The following is a 23,183-nucleotide window of genomic DNA, read 5'->3' on the forward strand; positions in this document are numbered from 1 at the left end:
GCCTCGGACAAGGACTGATAACTTGGCACGACCTTAGTAAAAAAATGGACACGAGATTTGGAACATAGAATATTAGAAGTCTTTATAGGGCAGGGGCGTTAAAATCCGTAACGAGCGAGTTAGAGAAATACAGGATGGACCTAGTAGGAGTTCAGGAATTTACGTGGGAAGGAAATGGAACTGTAAATTCCTGAAAGTTTACATTCTTTTACGGGGAAGTAAATAAAAATCACCAGTTAGGAACAGGGGTTTTCGTTCATAAACGAATATTACCAGCAATTAAACGGGTTGAATTTGTTACTGAGAGACTTTCTTTTATTACTCTTAAGGGACGGTGGTGTGATATTATTGTTTTCAATGTACATGTCCCAACTGAAGATAAGGATGACGATATAAAAGACAGTTTTTACGAAGAAGTGGAACGGATATTTGACCATCTCAAGCGATACCATATAAAAATTCTATTAGGGGATTTCAATGCGAACGTAGGACGAGAGGATATTCTCAAACCGATTATCGGAAACGAAAGTCTGCATAAGGAAAGTAATGACAACGGTGCTAGACTCGTCAACTTTGCAACATCCAGAAACCTAATCGTGAAGAGTACAAAATTCCCACATCGTGACGTCCATAAATACACTTGGACATCACCAGACGGAAAAAAACATATAATCAAATTGATCATGTTTTAGTAGATAGAAGAAGGCAATCTAGCATAATTGATGTCCTGTCGTTTAGAGAGGCTGATTGTGACACTGTTCACTACCTGGTAGCAGCGATATTACGAGAGAGATTATCGTTGAATAAAGGTTATATTCATTGTCCGAAAACGGAGAGATTCAATTTAAAGAAATTACAAGAGAGCCAGGTAAGAGAGGAATACCAGATTGAAGTTTCGAATAGATTCTTGGATTTAGAAGATTCGGAGTGCACTAGTGTTGAGGATACCTGGATTGAAATTAGAGATAACCTTAAGATTTCAGCAAACGAAAAATTGGGACATGCGGAAATACGTAACAAACCATGGTTCGACCAGGAATGGATAAAACTAGCAGAGAAGAGGAAACAGGCAAAATTACGCTGGCTACGAAATTCGAATGAAATAAACACACAAAATTTTGCAGATATCAGGCGAGAAACTTTCAAAACTTTTAGAACAAAGAAACGTCAACGTCTGAAAGCTACAATTAAGGAACTTGAAGATAATAGTAAAAATAAAAACATCCGGGACATGTATAAGAGGATCAGCCAGTTTAAGAAAGGCTATCAACCTCGTACTTATATATTAAGGAAATTTGACGGTACAGATCTCACTGATACGGATAGCATCTTAAATAGATGGAAATATTTTTTGACGATTTGCTTAATACGCAACCAAAAACTAGTGTGTGTGGAGAAAAGGAGATACACACCGCAGAACCGTATATTCCAGAACCCAACCGAATAGAAGTAGAAACCGCTATAAACAAATTAAAGAAACACAAATCTCCGGATGTAGATGAAATTCCGGCTGAGTTAATTTTAGCTAGTGGCGGAAAATTGTGGAAGAAATTACACAAACTCATTCTCCTTATCTATAACGAGGAAGAATTGCCACAAGCGTGGAAAGGATCAATCATTGTTCCAATTCACAAGAAAGGCTACAAAACAGTTTATAATTATTGAAGCATTTCTCTTCTGTCAACATCCTATAAAATACTTTCAAATATTCTATTCTTTCTAAAATACTTTCAAGATAGCAAACAGGGCCAAGTGTTCAACGGTATTCAAGAGGTTATGGCATATGCTGATGATGTAAATTTAATAGGGGATGATAGGAGAACAATGGAAAGAAATGCAGCGATCTTATTAAACGCTTGCAGAGACATGGGTTTAAAAGTAAATGCAGAGAAAACTAAATATCTGGAAGTGCGTTGGGACCATAATACAGCAAATTATAGATGCGTTAAAATATTAAATAATACTTTTGTTAAAGTGGATAGTTTCAAATGTCTAGGATCAATATCAATAGAGGAAAATCATATTCACGGAGAAATTAAATGTCGATTAAAAGCAGGGAATTCGTGTTACTATTCGGTTCAAAATTTCTTGTCGTCGCGAATTCTGTCGGGGAATTTGAAGCTTAAAATATAAAAAACGGTAGTCATGCCTGTTGTTTTGTATGGCTGCGAAACATGGTCACTTACTCTGAGGGAAAAACATAGACTGAAAGTATTTGAGAACAAGATCCAGAGACGAATATTCGGACCCAAGAGGAACAGCAATGGGGAATGGCGGAAACCAATGATTTATACTTCTCACCAAGAGTTATTATTGCATTAAAAATGTATATGAGAAAAGTTTGAGAGTTAATATTAGGAACTATAGGAACTACTGTAATTCATCCCAATGTCTGTGAATCAACGCAACGTAAGCTCTATCAATGTGAATATGAGGATTGCTATCTCCTAAAATTCCTAAAATTGATTGAAAACGTCATCTAAAATGTAAATTAATGTGCAGGACTAAAATGTATATATATTCACTGTCTGCAATGCTTGCCCTTACCCACAAATTACTGGAAAAATTAGACCTTTAGAATCATATAATTACAGATTTGTTCGAAGCATAGATTTCCTTGACAACTTGTCATCCATTAACTCAGGTTTATAATTGGAAATAAGGTTAGAAAGATCTAGGCGAAGGATATCACGTGATTTCAATAATCCGTGAAGCATTTCACGAATTTTTTTGTACCGTTTACCTTGTAATAAGTCATTGTTAACAGTGGCAGGTGTTCAGAAAATACAATCCAGATGCACATGATTCAGTGATACAACTCGCCTCAGAGCGTGGTTTTCACAATAGCCCTTCTTCGATTATTGGTTTTTGCAATCATATTTTCCGCATTCAGTCTCTTTTTTTTGTGACTACTCTCCTCAATGAATAATGATTCTTGTCAGTGAAGCTTCTCTTACGTTCACAGCTACCCTTTGCTTAAGTTGTTTTGCCATGAGATTTGTAGATTTTTATTTCCTTCAGCACATCTTCTGTATTACAATCACCATCCTAGGATACACTTATGCAACTAATCCAGCATCCACAATTTGAGTATTTGAAACAAAAAGAGTACCAGCTTCTGTTCTGGTCTTCTCATCATACCGTAGAAAATCACTTAACACTAGAACGGCGGTGTTTCTGATACTCTCTAGAACGGCGGGAGTGGGTCAAAAATGACCCATTCCATTTTTATTAATTATTTGTATTCTAAATCACTAGTATTTATTATATAATAAAGCGTAACTTTCATTCAATAAAACAAAATACTTCTTTGAACTCTAGCTTAATATTTATTGATCAATGTGTTTTATGCCAATAATACAAACTTAAAAACGTGCTATTTTTTATAAATATAAGATTGTTGGAATGATATTATTAAATGTATTATATAAAATGTCACTTTATTATATAGTAATGTTATATATCATTCTAATTCCTAGATAGTTATTATTCTTAGTTTGTTCAAGCGCATGACCTAACTGAACTAAACTAATCTAATCTACACACATCTAAACTTGCAGTCTTACACAGAACAAAGTTTAGTCGCTCCTCTACAAGAAGAAGGGTCATACAAAAGATTGTTTACAAATAAAAACGTGACGTATTACACAAAAAATATTTTACTAATATGATTGTAAACGCATCTTTACATTTCTATAGCTTTCCTCTTCCTATTTAGAATTTGTGGGAACATAACCTAAAATAGCATACACAGTCGTAAACTTGCAGTAGTTTAAACCAGAAAAAGTCAGTATAGGGTGATTGTTTTCTAAATAAGATATGCTAGGTTCTAATCATGAAAGCTCTGCCATAAAAAGAATGGTAATCTACCTGTTCTTTCGAACAACTCCTTTAGAGATTCTACTTCTTTAGTTGAAATATAAATTATCCAAACATACGAGATAGTAAGTTGTCTCTCTTTTAGACCTCTAAACTTTTTGGTTTCAGTAGCTTTGAAAATTCTGGTTACGCCACAGGCTAGTAGTCTAAGAATTCTTGGTAGCGCCGGAAATGGAACCCGGGATCCCTCAATCCGTATTCAGCCACGTTCGCCACTAGACCAGCGGAGAGGTCATACAGTGGCGATCACAGTGAGAGCTTCGACTTTCCTCTCCCAACCCGTCTGGTATATAGGAACCTTGTCCCAACTTGTCTGTTCAGCGTGGGAGCAGTAGACCGAGTCCTCATCTAATAGTGCATCGAATACGGCTGTGGTATATTTATTATTTATTTGTGCTATAAACGCTTTCTCATGAAACATTTCAACATAGTGATACAAAAAAAGTAGCTATATATTTTCACAATAGCATTCAAATTGTTTGCAAGATTTTTGTTAAAATCATTGAAATTATTATGAATATTTTGTTACGATGTAAGACATAATTTATGTTTAATAATAATAATAATAATAATAATAATAATAATAATAATAATAATAATAATAATAATCTCACCTATTTTATAACGCTTATTTGCAGAAGTATGATTTTCAGTGCTTATCTCTTCCCCTTCCGATATTTCATCCGAATCATCATATTCGTTGTTATTCGGCAGGTACTCTTCATCTGAAGAAATATCAACGCATTCAGCGTCAGACTCGGCCTCACTTATGTCATAGAAATTTGCAAGTATTTCATTCAGTGTCATCAGTTTCTTGCTCATAATGAGTGTTTGAAATGGCACATCAGTCCGAAAATAATGACATTCTCCTAATCAACAGACTTTCTAAAGTATTAGTAACTCCAACTAAACTGAAAAAATTGCTGAGAAGCTGGTTTTGAACACGAAGTGGAATGGAAGAGTATCATGAGAAAGAACGGTCGCAAGATAAAGACGCTAGCCAGCAGTGTTGCTACAATGCAACAAAATATCACTAACGAAAGAGTTGGGTCAAAATTGACCCACGCCGCCGTTCTAGTATAATTGTTTGGTTTTTCAAAACGCAAGGTGTGGATAAGAGTGATACTTAGTACAAATATTTGTTTCATAGAACGAGTAAAAGTCACAATAATTCGATCCGATTTGTAAGAAAATAGAAACGTCGTTAAAACGTAAAGTTCGAAATGGGTCAAAAATGACCCAGCCGCCGTTCTAGTGTTAATATACCAGTAACAGCGGCCAAGTGTTGAATGTGTTTTAATGAAACATATGCATTTTAATGAAACCTAGAAGTATTATAATTGTGCAGAACGCAACAAACTTCACTTTACTTGATCCGAAAAGTGACAAAATATCTTATTCTGAATTGTGTGTCTCTTGGAAGAGTATTTTCCTATCTCACGTTTCCTTTCGGTTACTTTCACCTAAATATTTGTTAAGTTTTTTTTTTTTAAATATATGTTGTATATACGCTTATGTACTAGCTTTGCATCTAATGGCTGAATATTTAAACAATACCATACACTCACACTCTAAATCATTTTCTTAAAATAGAAAGAAAATATAGTCACGTTTTTTAAAATTACTAAGATAGAAGAACTGAGTTATTATAAGAAGTGGCTATTATTAATATTTTAATTACAATAAGGCATCTAATAATAATTTCTTTAATAATTGATATTATAGTTTAAATTAATAATATTTAGTATAATAATCTTAAATATTTCATCACAATTATCTCTAATGTACAAGCTCTGAAGCAAATACATGTACTTCATAAGCTCCTCTACGTTAATATTTCAAAACCCATCCTTTCAAAAAACATAAGCTTCTGAGATAGTGTAGTATTGCTTAACACCGATATTAAATGTTGTAGAGAAACGGATTTTAAAAATGGTAGCTTCATTTTTATTCTACTTATATTCGTGCTCACAATTTGTACAACATATGAAACTTTCTTCTATTTCTATGGTATTAGGTTAAATAATGATTTAATTAAAAGTTAAAATAACTTTTTAATATACACATTTTTCATCTAGAAGTAAATCACGCAGGGATTCTGGGTTTATTTCTTATTTCAGTCGTTCTACAAAATAAACCTCTTTTCTCAGAAATAAAAAGAAAATTCTGCACATATTTTCATGTTAAATAATCTTTTCCAGTAATTTCTGAATATTCAAATCGTATCTTGCGCTCGCAATAAAATATGCTTACATTAGAAAGGATAATACATTAAAGTTTTGTAAGAGTGTTAACATATTAGAAAAAAAGTAGAATTTATACGTATTTCATTAAATATTGAACTAATTTCTAAAGCAGAATATAATTCTACTGTGTAAAATATTAAAGTTCTTTATTGTAAACAATTATTAGCCTATTCTTCAATTATTAGCCTAGTGGAATTACACAAAGTAAGAGATGAATGATCAATTTCCATTTCTGATATACAAAGAAACAATGTGGAAATATAAGTCACAACTCACAGGAAATAATAATATAACACAACTGAAGTTTTACAATATTTTTTACCGCCAAAACAGAAAAATTTGATGGAAATATCTAGTCATAGCTTATTATTCATGATATTTTATTTCTCTCAATTATATTTTCTGGTGCATCTTTAATGAAGGAAACGGTGGAATGAAGAAAGTGGGAGGAAACGAGAGAATACCGAGGAAACCCGCACACGATGTTTGTCCACGACAAAGTTCACTTGGCGAAAGCTAGGATCAAACCAGAAACCCCTAGTAAGAAAGGTGAAAGCTCTACCACTAAGCCATTGCAGCCATTATCTTAAAGTAGCATGTTCATATGTACGTATATTTCGAAGATAAAAATGTTATTTCACAATAGTTTTATCTATGTCTGTACAGTATTCAGAGAAAGTTGTTGACGGATTCAGGGTCTTTTGGTACAATGTAACAAGATATTTAACGAGTTCAAATAACAAGAATATGACTGCAGATCTACCACGCAGCTCATCTCTTCTATAGTGTCATGATCAGTTCACACAGTTTAGTAACCACAATAATCATTCTGTGATGTCACCGTGGCACTGACTGTTATCAACATACAATTGCCTACACCTACTTTACCTCGGGACCTTCAAACTACTAGTAACATGTCTTCTAGAGACATTACAATTTTAGCCTTCCTTGTACAGTAGCTGATGTGCTGCGACCATCAAATTAAAAACAATTTCATCTACCGTCTCCCCATGTAATTGTCAATTTTGTACGAATCAGGCGAATTCGTGTATGTATATTTCGTGTTCTTAAATGTGTTTCTTTTAGTATAGATCAGAGATTTCTTGATGTCAATACCAAATTCCGTGAGCAAACGCTCTCTGTAGCCGCTGGTAATAATCAGAAAACTACAAGTAAATCATTCAAGTTTATATTTAGTAAGTTATAAATATTTTGCAGATTATTTCATGTGTATAGCTGAATTACTTGAAATTTCCTTACTTTTAAGTAACATGTCCAAACAAAGCATTCATTTCTTGTATTATTAGGAGTGCGTGGAGTGAGAGTTGAAGTCTCCATTCTTCAACATAATCAATGTAAGTTAGGAAATATTGGACTAAACGGAATTTACAATATAACAGAAGACGTTATGTTGCGTTGTTGTATCAAATAGTTCCCCAAAGTCAATAACTATATTCATGCATCAGAACTAATTACACTTATATAGATTTGTTGATATAAATGTTCATATATTTCTGTGGGTATATGTCAAATAATATCCTACAACAGTTTGTATGTATATAGAAACATACAAATTTATATTATCGTGTCTCCTGTTGTAAAGGAAATAGTTCTTTTCAATACACAATCACTACATGAGAACATGAAATTACGATGTAACATGGTAGGCAGAGATGTTTCTGACAGCTAAATTAATCCTCTTTGTTGTGTCCACAGAAACAAACAATCGTACTATAATAGATGCTATGAGATTCCTAATGGACTCCTCTGTATTGTAATTATCTGTAAATGCTAAACGATTTCTATATAATGAATAGTTTCTTGACTTCAGAAATAGAGCATTTATTTTCTTCTAAGTTCTAAAACTATAAAGAATAACTCAGAGTAGTTCATGAAAGAATTCCTTCATATTTGTGGAAGATAATTCAACAGAAATATGTGTTAGTAATTTTAGATGCATCATTCTTTACTTTTTGTTACAAACTCATCTAGTGTTCGATCTATAATGGCAGCTTATGAGTTTCGTGTTTCACATTAAACTGTTGATCTCTAACATAACTTTAGCATGTTTATTTCAAAAGATTCATGATATGTCATATGTCTTTTAGAAGTCTCTGTCTGCAGTGTATTTGCGTGATTATTTACTCAATAAATTAAAGAATATTAATTTAGCTCAAATCAGTAATTCAGTAGTAAAAAGTTTATTAACAATTATTTACAGAAGCAATAATTATATTACTCATATATTGCTTTACTTTCTAACAGACGATGTAACATATTTTCAATTTTCATCAAGAAATACACGGGATCTAATAATAAATAAGTTTTATTTTCGTTGTTGTGATACAAATCCATAAATCATTATTCATTAGTAAACATCTTGTTAAGGTTCTAGTGGTTTCTGTTGACAGAAATTTGATAAGAACAAAGTTCAATATTGAGTAAAATATTTATAGGTAGCTTACAGAAAAATGTCATAAGACACAAAATGCCATCTTCATGTATACAAACATAACATCAGTCTAATTCTTGATTTATGTATCTTCGTTAGATAAATAATATTTTCATTATTAGCATATTTCTTGTTTCAGGATATGCTATTGTTTGTGCAAATTGGAAAATTAAGGAAAATGTATGAGTGGAATTAAATTTATAGCTACTTACATTTCTATACAGGAATGATTGACATTTGAGAGGTTTATAACTTTTTTAACACGTAACCAGTATGGTCTGAGGCTTTTGTCATTGGAATCATACTGTCTCATAGAAGGCAGAGTGGAGGATATAATGAGTGCATACATACAAGAGGTGAGTACTTATTGATGTACAGCTGTTTAAAATACTTTACGACTTGCCCTTCTCCTAACATAGCTTGTCTCTCTCTTAACTTCTGTTTCTGGCTGAGGATCTGAAGAGAGTCCATAGCATCGTAAATAAGAATATGAGACTGTGTATCAACTATTCGTTTTGGGAAGATAGAAAATATGTAGATGCATATTTCAGTAGAATTTGCACATATTACATTTTTCTGTAACGAAGGAATAGTTTCTTTCCAAAATTGACAGAAACAGTAATTCATTTTCTTCTCGTGATTAATGTTCTTACCAGTGACATGTTAGACGTTTTCCGTTCGCAGTCCGAAAACCAATAGGCCATAATTGGATTTGTTTCTCTCTCTCTCTCTCTCTCTCTCTCAAAAGTGATTTATTACTTCACAGATTCAATAGAAAAGGGAACAAAAATGTGAAAACCAGCATCCATTCTATACTTGTTAGAATTTACTTTAAGTAATCTGATGCAATGCGCTAAATCAGTTGTGAAACAACTGCTTTTAACGTACAAACCTCCAGAGTCGACTTCTTGTAGTATAACTTAATATTTGTGACTTAATTCAATAAGTTCTTCTGTGCGTTTAAAATGGCGATTATTTGTAAGTTATCTAAAACTGCATTTGTGTCTTGACAATAGATCTAGGTAGAATATAAGAACATTAACTAGGAGGCGAATTAAATCTACAGAATAAAACAAAGAAATTACTTTAAAATATAAACTAAGCAGAACGTTGCTAGATCACATTACTACGAGATTACTGAAAACGGAGCCTGTACTCTCTAGGATTCTTTCAACTTACAAGATTTTATATATTTATACATAAGTTTTCAAACATTGATTGTATCACATATGATTATACATTTGAATATATATATTGTACATCAAACATAATACTATGGAGAGCGATTTCACATTTAGCCAACAAAGAGTTTCCTAAAATTCGTTATGTAAGCTTGCCAAAGATATCTGATTTCAAAAAAGATATAAAAAAATCAGAGCGAAACTAAAATATAGAAACTTTCTGCTCTTACGTTGTAAAATTGAATCCGCTACCTGTTACTGTCTCTAAATCTGGATTAATTACGTTATATATATATATATATATATGAACTCAACAATGATATGCTTAACTAAATGCTGAACAATGATTATCCACCAGTGTTTGTATGGATACATAAATAGATGTAAGTGCTGCCTAACTGTTGTTCATTCTATGCTATGTAATATTTTCAGTGCAAAGGGCTAGAAATATTTAGTATCTTATGATATTTAAAAGTATTTTAAAATACAGTTTTATCAATTTACGTTTACGAAGAATCACAAAAATATAATCAGTAAAATAACTTACAAATAATTTAGGTTTATTATAATTTCCTTGTTAGCAGCACCCCTCGTACTTTACAGATTAATATCGATGCGAACAATGCGGAAATTCCACTCTTACTGTGAAATCATTGTTACATTGTTTCCTTTAGGAACTATTAAATTAAACAAAGTGGTTTTTCTTCGACCAGAAAAAATCCATAAATTCATGATAGCAAAAGGTGTTCTGTAACCATATTTTCATAATTGTTTTGTGGGTTCGTTGATTGGAAAGTCAAGTACTCTACATGTAAAATTATGATAGAAAGATTGCAATTCTCCTACTGCAGCAATGCGTTCTCACGTACTGTTAGCCGATTCCGCGATAGGCCAGTATGGTCCGTTCCTTAAAACTATCCACGAATAAGCTAAATGAAAGCATGGTATTCGTGGTGCTATTCAGTCCAAACTCTTTTGTCACCACAATGTTTGTCGAAGTATTAGAAACTTAAAATTAATTATAATTAATTTTATGGTTGTTGTTCTGTATAATTGCGAAAGATAATCGCTTACTTTGAAGGAAGAGTACAAACTAAAAGTGTTCAAAATTAAAATCCTGAGACGAATATTTAGTACTAAGAGATATGCAATATTGGAGAGAATGGCGGAAATTTCATAACGAGGAACCATAACCATATACTTTATACGGTTTATTTAACATTGTTAGTGTCATGAAGTCTACGAAGGGGATAGTGGCTCAGTGGTAGAGCGTTTACCTCTAGTGCGCGGAGTCTCTGGTTTAAGTACCGGCCAATTAAATTTGTAATGGAGAACATCTTGCTCGTGGATTTTCTTGGGGTACTCCCGTTTCCTCCCACATTCTTATTCCACAGATTTTTCTATCATCTTTCACTTGCCTTAACCATCCGTCTCCTTAAACCTAAAGGGCATAATTGTGGGACATTAAACTGAAAGATTTCATTTCAAGAGTAGGAGGTTTAGGTGGCCAAGTTAAATAGCCACAACGTAAGAAAGTGGGAATGCTTTACAAAAGTTAACTGGAAAGTCATTCGAAAATAATACTATTAGGAAGATCTAGGTGTAGACTGAGCGATAATATGAGGATGGAACCTGCAGAAATAGGAATACCAAGTAGAAATGATCCAGTTAGTTAAAAACAGGTCAATAGAGAACATTAGTAGCATTGTACCTCAGGGTCCCATAGGCCATAGAATGTGAGAGTTAGTTTATGATATTTAATACGGTCTTAAATTGTAGACAATTGCGTTACAAATATTTCTGTATTCTCGCTGTGAAACAACTGATGTTTCACATTTTTGAAGCGGCTAAAGGAAACTAACATTAGCCTAGTAGTTCCTTTCAGTAAAATCTATCTCGATAAAAAAAATCTTTGCAAGGTGTAGGAGAAAACTCGACATCAGAATTTCAAAATATATTTAAACATTTTACAGACAGTTAGAAGTTCGAATATCTATGCCACGAGTAACGAAATTCCAGAAGAAAAAACTGACCGAACTTTACCACTTTAAACCTAGTTAGTTACTATCGCGGTTCAACTTTCATTCTATTCGTTGACGATCTAAATTTTGTGCTGGAAGAGGGATTCCTACGTCATGGGGAAATCATTTCATTATTCCAGCTATTTGTCCTTCACTTCTGTGATTCTCCATTTGAAAACATCAGAGCCTGCGTTGACATCTATAGAGATGATTTTAGTAATCCTTTTGCAAGATTTAATGAAGGCAGAGATTGGCTTTGGAGATTTAAGTAGAAGGAGAGCACAGATCGACCAACAACAGCCAGTGCTAGATTAGTAGTTTGTCCTGCATCCTAGTTCCAAGCGCTTTTGCAATGCTCCATATACTGGCCATTTGTTCGTGAGAGCAGCGGCACTGGAGAGGAGATTACTACTTTGAAGCTCCTTAAAACGTATTTAGGAAAAGACTCAATGGACTAGGCTACTATTATCTCTCTCTCTCCCTCTCTCTCTCTCTCTCTCTCTCTCTCTCTCTATATATATATATATATATATATATATATATATATATATATAGGGTGACTGGTAACTCGATGCATTCCTTGTAAGGGGATATTCTTCTAGTATTTGGAACATTTTCATCTATATGAACCACGGGTCGCAAATTAATAATTTCTGAGTGATTTCTGAGAAAGTTTCACCCTGATCCACTTCCACATACTGTAGAGCGATGAAATTTTACATGTGTAATCCCGCGTATCTATTGTAAGTCATGTAGTAATGTATAGCTCGTAACCTGCACCGTTGCTGTGTTATAGGTCAGAACGTTAAGTAATTTGTAGTGGTCCAAAATCCATTACTGTACCTCAGAAAGCAACGTGGAACATCGCATAGGTTCTTACCCCTAGGAAATGACTGCATGGCTAGGAAGAGATGGAATAATGATGTTATGCGGTCAAGAGAAAACGAGAACTATGACATATTTCATACTCCATGTGGTGCATCTATGTGGCCAACATTCGAACAGTGAACGTGTGCATTGTTTACCAGAAGGAGGATACTTTTTTTCAGCATGCCACGCTGTGTTTCTATTTTTCACAAGCTTTTGTTAGTGCTAAAGTGTTAAATGTGTTATTTTGCTATCGCTTTCCAAGGTTTACAATTTTATCTTTCTATAAAACTTATAACATTAGCTTGCCATTGTAGTAATTGCTGGTGCAATGATCGTAATTTTGTTTTGATTTATTAAAGCGAGGTATTCGATTGCTATTTCTTTCTTTCTTTGTGTATTAATGTATCTATTCAAGTGAATGACACGAGGAAGGTTTCCGACTGCCAATTTCGGAGTCACATTGGTCTTTCAGGTGAGTCTAGTATTTTGGAAGGAACTGACCCTGGTCTTCTAGAAGGTAACATTCATGCCTTCGCCTAGTGGGAGTGAACAAAACCAGGGCAAACCTAGTCAAGCCAGTGATAGCGTGCCAACGTATCACCGCCAAAGGAAGTGCGTGTTGAAATCTGAGCGATCAAAGTGTTGATCATTTAATTTGGGTTCAGCATGGGGTATTACTATTTGCTTTCCAGGGAAAGAGTACCACAATTACAAGGACAAACTACTCCTCACTGCTGCGTGCGTTGCGGAATTTTCTGTAATCCCGGAGTGTGGCATGCTGACGAAAGGTGTCCGCCTCCTGGAAAACAACGCACACGTTCACTGTTCGAATGTTGACCACTTAGATCCACGACCTTGGGTATGAAATCCGTTATAATACTCGCGTTTTCTCTTGATCGCACACCATCTTCGTTCCACCACTTCCCAACCATGCAGTCATTTCCTAGGGCAAGTACTTCTGCGATGTTGCTCTTTGAGGTGCATTAATGGATTTTGGACCACTTCACGTTTGGACCCTTAACACAGTAACGGTGCACAGTTACAAACTGTACATTACCACATGATCTATATAGGTACGTGAAATTACATATGTATTATTTACTCGCTCTGCGATATGTTGAAGTGGGTCAGGCTGAAACTGTCTTCCGCACGTCTCATTAGCCGTCAAATTTCTAAGAAATCAAATATGTGCAAATTACTCAGAAATTATTGATTTGCAACCCCTGGTTCACATAGATGAAAATGTTCCAAAGTACTTGTAGAATATCACCTTACAGTGAATCCATCGAATTACCAGTCTCCTTGTATATACCACCACGTGAACGTGACGAAGAACGAAAAAATCACCTTTGCTGAATCTAATGCTACGCTCTGAGTTAACTTTATAAGTTAGTAGGACCTTGTGCTTCTTTTTTTACACTCCTACATAACTTTTATATGTAACTTTAGCTTTGTGTGTTACACAAGGTTGAACCTGTACTTGAGAGTCTATTTTCTTCGCTTTTATACAATGACTCGTAGTCAAACCCAGAAAATACCACTAATGACATACCACTGATCGACACGCGAATTATTATCTGAACGACACAATTATTATCATTTTACTTACTACAAAGTGCTGTGAGGTTTTACTAAATATACTGAGTGTGGTGCTGTTCTCGAAATACCCTGGGTATGGCCCAGAGGAACCACATGTTTCATTAGCATGACCAAGAAAACTTTTACTGATAGCTTAAAAATCATTTTTTTAAAATTAATGTCAGGGATTCCTTCATAAAACCTATTATAGGATGGTAGGTCGGATAATGAGGGTATACACTTTTATGAGGGAATACATGGGGACCGAATAGACTCATAGATTGTCCTTGATGTCGAAAGAAAAATCGCTACTATTGAATATGAAGGAAAAGTTTCCTTTGAGTGACAGCGAAATAGATATCTTTTTCCAAAAAGAATCGACGACCACAACTCCAACGATAGTAGTATACAGTAGGGATATAAGTGTGCGTGTAATTATTAAAATCTTTTAAGTTCTACATCCCACGGTTATGCTGGCTAGGCTAAAGGGGATGGTGATGATGAGAAATAAATGAAATGGTGGAATGAAGAAAGTAAAACGGAACGGGAGAACCACGAGAAAACCCACGCACACAGTGTTTCTTCACCACAAAGCTCACTTGGCGCGAGTTGGGATCGAACAATGATACGTTCTACCACTAAGACACCACCGGCACTATTAAGCTAACAAGAAACAATTTCCTACGAGTAATAACCGGTAACACAGTGTAGTACTTATGTCACGTTGCTGCTCCAGTGTCATATTGTGAATTGTCTCCTTCAATAAAAATACAAAATATAAAGTTGTTATCGACATTCATATTTTTAATCAAACTAAAATTATAGCATGTATTGGTTTTACCTGTGAAAGTATTACTGTTAGTAAGAATATTATGGAAAAATCTTAAATCAAGAAAAACGTAATGTTGTTTTCCTCTCTCTGTTCTTCGTAAACTAAACAAGCCTAAAGAAAATGTGTTCATGTACTACAAAAGCCATTACTGTAGAAAAGCATCTAAAATGAATTAAGTCATGTATCTAACAATTAAGTGATACATTTAATATGTCTTGGTGACAAATTTTAACTCTTGTTCTCCAAGTAACTACCTGAGTAACATTAATTGTGTTACGCAAGTTATTCAAAGAGTGTTAGATTAGCAAATTATTTTCTTTGTATTCCCTTACATATCATTCAATAATGTGTAAACGTTATGGAAAAAGTAATTTATCCTTAAAGGAAGACATTCTCATTCGAAATTTCGAAACAACACTTAAGAGTGTTATTCTCACTTTACATATATAATTAAGGATTACAAAATGAATGCTGTTCTAAAGGCATTGATATACGTGATACGTATTAAAAGTGCATGCCGTTTGCATATGAATCCGGCCATGTTCAATATTTAAGTGAGGGCTTTCCATTACTTTTCACCATGATCTCCGTCCATCTTCACACACCATCGTATCAAAACTTTAAACGAATTTGAGAATTCATTTTATTTTATTTTCATTTATTAATTTGTTTATTTATGTTTGAGACACTGGTATGTAACTTTCGAGAAAACTTCTGGATGAAAATGTCTCTCTCGCAAGGCATACTTGAGTTTGAGAAATAGTCAAAAGTCACTTGTAGCAAGATCTGAAAAATTGGATGGTATGGCAGATATTCAAAATGTCAACTCTCTTCGACAATGCATTGCTCCAGTCCAGAGAAAAACTGAACTTGCAAGTTTTGGTCGATTTCCTTGCAATGCACGAACCAATTACTTTTCCAGAAGTTGAACACAGTACTCTCAAGTTATAGTATGTGTTTTTTGGTACAGTCAGCTAGAATAACTCATTTATGAAATAATATGACATTGAGAAGTTCTCGGTGTCACAGTGGAACGGTGTTATTTTTTTTCTTCTGTAAGTGAAAGACGGAATATCCCCCTGTTTTTATTTTCGTTTTGCCTCAGAATAATAAACGTTTCATTCAAAGTTATCATGGAGTTAACAATTACTCGTTGCCAGCACTATTTGCCAGACACCCACTGTCAACTGTTTTGCGGGACGTCTTCTTCACCTTGTTCAACCACCCAGAAACCCAAACTGCACTGATCTTTCACACTTTCAGGTAGTCGATCAGCATGACTTCCACGGCGACGTAAGAAAATTTTGTTAGTTTGCAGATGTTTTCCAAAACTCGGTGTTTGTTTTCCACTACCAGATTCTCAACACAGGCAATGTTTTCACGGGTTGCCATACAATTTTGGCATCCAATCTTTGATAATTCTTGCCTTGATCTCTACCCATTCCCATCAAATCAATATTATCTGCAAATGTGCTGTCCCTATACACCCTTTAGATACTGATAAATATTCATCATTTTCACGTGCAAACAAAAAGTATAAAACAGCTAGTTGTTTATTTACAGAATAGCATGTCCTACCACTTCCAAAAGGGCTTCTCTTTGATGACACACCTGAGAAGAATACTGATAGTAAATCTTGCAATTTTGAACTTAAATTCTAAAGTTCAAATTCCATCAATTTCACAAAAATACTCTCATGCGTTTTGAACTTATATTGAAATGACAGATACTTTTGATTTGCTCATCGTGTATGAAAGGACTGCTACAATTGAGGAGGTAGTAATTTGGCCTAAAATCTCCTCAGCACAAAAGTGTAACGTACTTATATTTTGAGATGAACTATCTTTCATAAAGCTATATTATATTTAATTAGAAAATTCTCCTATTCACAATATGATCATATTTAATTTAAAAAGTTGCGTCACATATTTATGGTTAGACATTACTCACAATTATCTGTTTCTTTTTTACGCACGACTCCTACATTGTCCAGAGCTCCCTCGTGGCTAAGCGATTAGTGTACGCGCCTTTGGCGTGGGAGACCCGGGTTCGATTCCCGGCGGGAGCTCGTGTGGTTCGGATTCCAGGTTAAGCAGTATTTCCACGTCTCATCTAACCTCGCTGCTGAAAGGGACGCTAAACAAAAATCAACTCAACTCCTATGCCATGCCTTCCATGCCATGCCTTCCAAAGTACTTCAGCTTGATAATTGCTTGAAATACACTACAGTCAATCATTAATTATTCTTTGAATGAAAATCAATGGACTCGAGCAAGCTTACCAATTCGCTTAGGAGGCTTAAGCGTAAGAAAAGCCTCAGATTTAAGCCTTCCCGCTTTCCTGTCCTCATGTTTTGGAGTGAAGCCACTTGTCTCCAACATACTAAACATTCCAGTTGACAAAGAAGAAATTCATCAACTGACGGAAGGATTGGAGATATGGAATTGTGTATACAATAATGAGACTCTCACTCGGTTGGACTCATAACAGCGTTGATAAAGAATTCGTCCCTGCAAATACATCTGACATAGCCCGTTTTAAATCCTTACAAAGAAAAGTCTGGTGCATGCCTACAGATACACTGTCAAAAAATATTGAAACTTCCTTGGACAACACGTTTCAAATTTGTGCCGCTCCACGTCTCGGTTTAAATATCTGTCATAGTTTCAAATGCACATGTCAGGAACAAGTTGATGAAAGAGGCTTACATGCACTAAGCTCTTCTAGGAGTGGAGGTCAAATTTCTCGTCATGGAGAGCTAAATAATATAATAAGACGAGCTCGTGCCAGTATTGATATCCCAAGTATTTTAGAACAAGCTGAAACGTCCAGAGATGATGGAAGACAACCAGATAGAGTGATATTAACCCCTTGAAAAATAGGACAAAGAGTGGTATGAGAAGTCACATGTGTTGACACTTTTGCAACTTATCAATTACCGTCATCATGTAAAGAGCCAGGAAATGCTGCTAAGACAGCCTGTATGCGAAAACACACGAATTATTCGAAATTAAAAGAAGAGCCTTTGCTACAGAAACTATGGGACCTTTTAGCCGGGAAGCTAGGAAGTTGCTAAAGAAAATTGGGTCGAAATTAAACCTCAAGACGGGAGATACGAGAAGTGTACTATTTTTATTTCAGCGTACTAGTTTAGCAATACAGGGAGGTAATGCGGTCAGCATTTTAAGTTCCTCCCCTTCTTCAAAAATGGAAGAAGTTTTCTATTTGAAATGAACCGGAATTTATAAACACTTTCTACTGGAAAGTTTGTAAACTAAGTTTAGTCAACTCCGTGATATTTCTCATGCTACATCCAAACATGTAGAGAATGGATTTATTCTGTATTCTTAGATAAGAAGATAATTTGTTCTACACAATTTTGTTTTTAATTTTTATTTATTCGATATTAACTCAAAATCAAATTTAAATCGAATATGTAACGCTTTTTAAAACATTTTATCATTGAAATTATCAACAATATCAACACGTACGTATAGTAGTTATGTTGGTTTCCTTAATCAATGTTTAAATTTCGTGTAATCAAAGTTGTGCCAAATTTTCATGTCATTTAACGAAATATTTATTTGTGAAGTATTTGCTCTTGTATGTCCTATTGTAAATAACATTTTCATATTACTAAGTTGTCAACAATGAAAATATATATTCAATTGAAATATTTACGTATTCACTTGTCTAGTCTATTTGGTGTTAGTATTGAATTTATTAATTGTAAATAAATTGTTATTAATTTCAAAAACTCACAATTTGGTTAAAATGTGGACTATTAGTAAATTTCTAACAGAATATTGTTAAATCATTACAATAATTTTTAATACCTCTTGCGCTTATTATGATAGAAATTCTCGAAATTGCTTAAATTAAATAAAAACATTAAGTATACTAGTAAAACATCAAGATATTTTCTTCTTTTTTAAAAAATTCCGAATAACTTTCTCGCTACACACACACACACACACACACACACACATTATATATATATATATATATATATATATATATATATATATATATATATATATATAATATATATATATATATATATATATATATATATATATATATATATATATATATATATTCAATGTATTGCACATATATGCAGTGTTTCTTTCAGACATGTTTTTGGGGGTACTATCCCCTAGAGGAGACCAAAATAATACGTCTATAATATAATAAAATATCATATAGTAAGACACAAATGACGTGATGTGTGAACTCCAATTTCAGTGATGGCGTTAGGAGCAACTAAGCGGTCAGAACACTTTCCGCTTTCTGTTTGGCAAGTTGCTCTTGCCACGTTCTTACCCTATCCCTCTTCCCCGTCCCTCCCCTCTTCGTTTTACCTAAACGTCAAAAAGTAGAAGGACAAAAAAAGAATCTTTTTACTCAGGATCACATAATATTGTGTTGGTAGTGGATACAAAATTTGCTTATTTTGTTAAAATATTTTTAGACTAGCGCATGTCTGTTAGTATCTAGCTTCCGTGTAGGCATTTGTATGAGTTCTTTACTCTTTTTATATACCGGCACGTTTAGGTGTGCATTCTGCTGTTCCATTATTATAATTGATTTAATATCTGTTGCACTTCGTTAAAACAAAGACTACGGAAGATACAAGACTACGAAAGACTTAATGATGCAGTAGACTAGGCTTCCTCAACACGGCCCCCTTTTATCACACATTCTTGCCTGCAACTCTTACAATTAATTTCCTGTTTATAAATTATTATTATTATTGCTGTTCATCGCTTACAGTTGTAAGTTCTATTTGTATTTTTCTTGTATTTAAATCTGCACGAGTTTCATTCCTCTTTTATTCCAATTGTTTTTAAAACGATTCTCGTAATTCTTCATTTTTTTTTTTTTTTGTATTTGGAAACAAGTGTACAAATAAAAATATGTCTATCAAAGTAAGTTCAAATTTTTTAAAAAAAATGTTTTTCTACTACTAGACCCTAATTACATCTATCATTTACATCTTCCTTCTCACCCTCATATCGGGCCGCGGTGGTTCAGTTGTAATCCTGTGGTAATACCCCAGTGGTCTCGTGGGTTTGGCTTCGGATCATGAGGCGCAGACCACTGGGGGTTCGAATCCCTCTGAAGAGCATAGTCGGATTTTTAATTGTTCTGGACCTTTCTGTGTTCGTGTCCTTGACGTGTTTGGATTACGCAGAAATTGCACGAACTGTCCATGGCAAATAGTATCCGTTAGGACGAACTTAAAAAAATGTGGTAGAACGTTCACCTATGGTGCATGATGTCCTTGGTTCGGGCCAAGTGAGCTTTGTGATGGAGAAACATGCACGTGTTCCCTCGAGGTTCTCCCGTTAAGAATTTGAAAGCGTTCCTACTTTCTTCCGGGCTACATGACCTGCCCACCTGATCCCCCAAGAATTGATGACCCTAACAATGTTTGGTAAACCTTATAAAGCACGTAGTTCCCCGTTATGAAATTTCCGCCATTCCCTTTTCTATTGAGTCCGAATATTCGCCTCAGGATCTTGTTTACAAATACTTTCAGTCTATGTTCTTCTTACCGAGTAAGTGACCATGTTTCGCAACCATAGAGAACAACAGGCATGATTATCCTTTTATACCTTTTAAGCTTCAAATTTCTCGACAGAATTCGTGACAAGAGATTTTGAACTGAATAATATCACGAATTCTTTCTTTTAGTCGACATTTAATCTCTTCGTCAATATGGTTTTCTTCTGTTAATATTGATCCTAGATATTTGAAAGTATACACTTTATCAAAAGTATTATTCGATATTTTAATGCATCCATAGTTTGTCGTATTACGATCCCGATGATTCCATATGTTTCGTTTTCTCTCCATTTACTCCTAAACCCATGTCATTGTAAGCGTTAATAAGACCTCTGAATTTCTTTCTATTGTTCTCCTACCACCCCCTATAAAATTTATATCATCAGCATACGCCATAGCATGGTGAACATAATTCAACTCCAGGCCGTGGTAGCTACCTTTGATTTTCCTTATAGCGTATTCCAGAACAAAACTGAATAATAATGGCGACAATGCATCTCCTTATTTCAGACCACTCTCGACGTGAAAATACATGGACAAATTTTCCCTACTCGGACTTTACTTTGGGATTCCTTTAAGCATATCTTAATTAATCTAATTATCTTTTCCGGTATTCCAAATTCTGTAAGAACGTTGTATAATGTTTCTCTCCTAACCGAATCGTAAGCATTTCTAAAATCAATAAATCATTGATGTACCTGGGTATTGTATTCTCACTTATTTTCGAGTATTTGTCTAATGGTAAATATTTGGTAGATATTTGATCGATTTTGTCTAAATACGTACTGATAATCTCCAGCAATTTCATCTGCGTATGTTGTCAATCTTGCTAATAGAGTTGAGTTGATTTTAGTTTAGCGTCCCTTTCAGCAGCGAGGCTATATGAGACGTGGACCTACTGATTAACGTGGAATCCGAACCACATGATCTTGCAAATAGAATGTTTGACAGGATATTATAGGACGTTGACAGAAGAGAAATGCCTCGATAATTATTACAGTCAGTTTTGTCGCCTTTCTTGGGAATTGGATCAGTGATTGACTCTTTCCACTCTTGTGACAATTCTTCCTTGTTCCAGATAAGGAGAATGAATTTGTTTATCTTGATCTACAATTCTTTGCCTCCAGCTAAAATTAACTCAGCCGGAATTTCGTCTACACCCAGAGATTTGTATTTCTATAATTATTTTATAGCGATTTCTACTTCTATTCGGTTAGGTTCTGGAATATACGGTTCTGAGGTGTGTATTTCCCTTTCTCCACGCACATTAGTTTTTCACTACGTGTTAAGGAATTCGTCAAAGAAATATTTCTATCCATTTCAGAAGCTATCTGTATCGGTGAGAAGTGTTCCCTCAGCTTACTTTATGTATAAGCATGAGGTTGATAGCCTTTCTTAAATTTGTTGGTCTTTTTATACGTGTCCCAAATGTTTTTATTTTTACTATTATCAAGTTTCGTAATTTTAGTTTTCAAAAAATCGCCTTTCTTTGTTCTAAAAGATTTGGAAGTTTCTCGCCTGATGTCTAAGAAATTTTGTGCAGTTGTTTCATTCGGATTTTGTAACCAACGTAATTTTGCCTGCGTTCTCTTCTCTGCTATTTGATTGCACTCCTGGTCGAACCATAGTTCTTCCTACGTATTTCCGAGTGTCCTAATTTTTCTTTTGTTGAAAGTTTTGATGCAAACTCTAATTTCAATCCAAATAGCCTCAACATTATTGCACTTCAAATCTTCTAAAACTGAGAATCTATTCGAAACTTCAATTTGGTATTCTCCTCTTATCTGGTTCCCTTCTAATTTCTTTAAATTAACTCTCTCCGTTTTCAGACATTCAATATTTCCTTTATTCAACGATAATCTCTCTCTTATTATCGCTGCTACCAGGTAGTGATCAGCGTCAGAATTAGCCCCTCTAAAAGACCGAACGTCAATTATGCTAGATTGTCATTTTTCTACTAAAACGTGATCGATATGATTATGCGCTTTTTCGTATGATGAGGTCCAAGTATATTTATGTAGGGCGCGATATGGCAATTTTGTACTATTCACGATAAGGTTTTTGGATGTTGCGAAGTTCATGAGTCTAACACTACTGTCATTACTTTCCTTATACAGACTTTCGTTCCCTATAATCGGTTTGAAAATACCCTCTCCTCCTACCTTCGCATTGAAATCCCCAAATAGATTTTTCATATCATATCGCGGGTGTTGGTTAAATACCCGTTCCACTTCTTCGTAAAAGCTTTCTGTTATATCGTCATCATTATCTCCTTTTGGGTCATGTAATTTAAAACAATAATGTCACACAACCGACTCTTGATAGTAAGAAAAGAATGTCTATCAGTAAAAAATTCAATCCTCTTAATTGCTGATATTATTCGTTTATGAAGGAAAAACCTCGTTCCTAATTGGTGATTTTTATTTCCTTCACCGTAAAAAAACGTAAAATTTCCAGAATTTACAGTTCGATTTCTTGCCACCTAAATTCCTGAACTCCTACTAAGTCCATCCTGTATTTCTTTAACTCATTCGTTACAGATTTTAACGTGCC

This window comes from Thermobia domestica, chromosome 3, assembly GCF_964235325.1.
Source record: "Thermobia domestica chromosome 3, izTheDome1.hap1.1, whole genome shotgun sequence".
NCBI classification, from domain to species: domain Eukaryota; kingdom Metazoa; phylum Arthropoda; class Insecta; order Zygentoma; family Lepismatidae; genus Thermobia; species Thermobia domestica.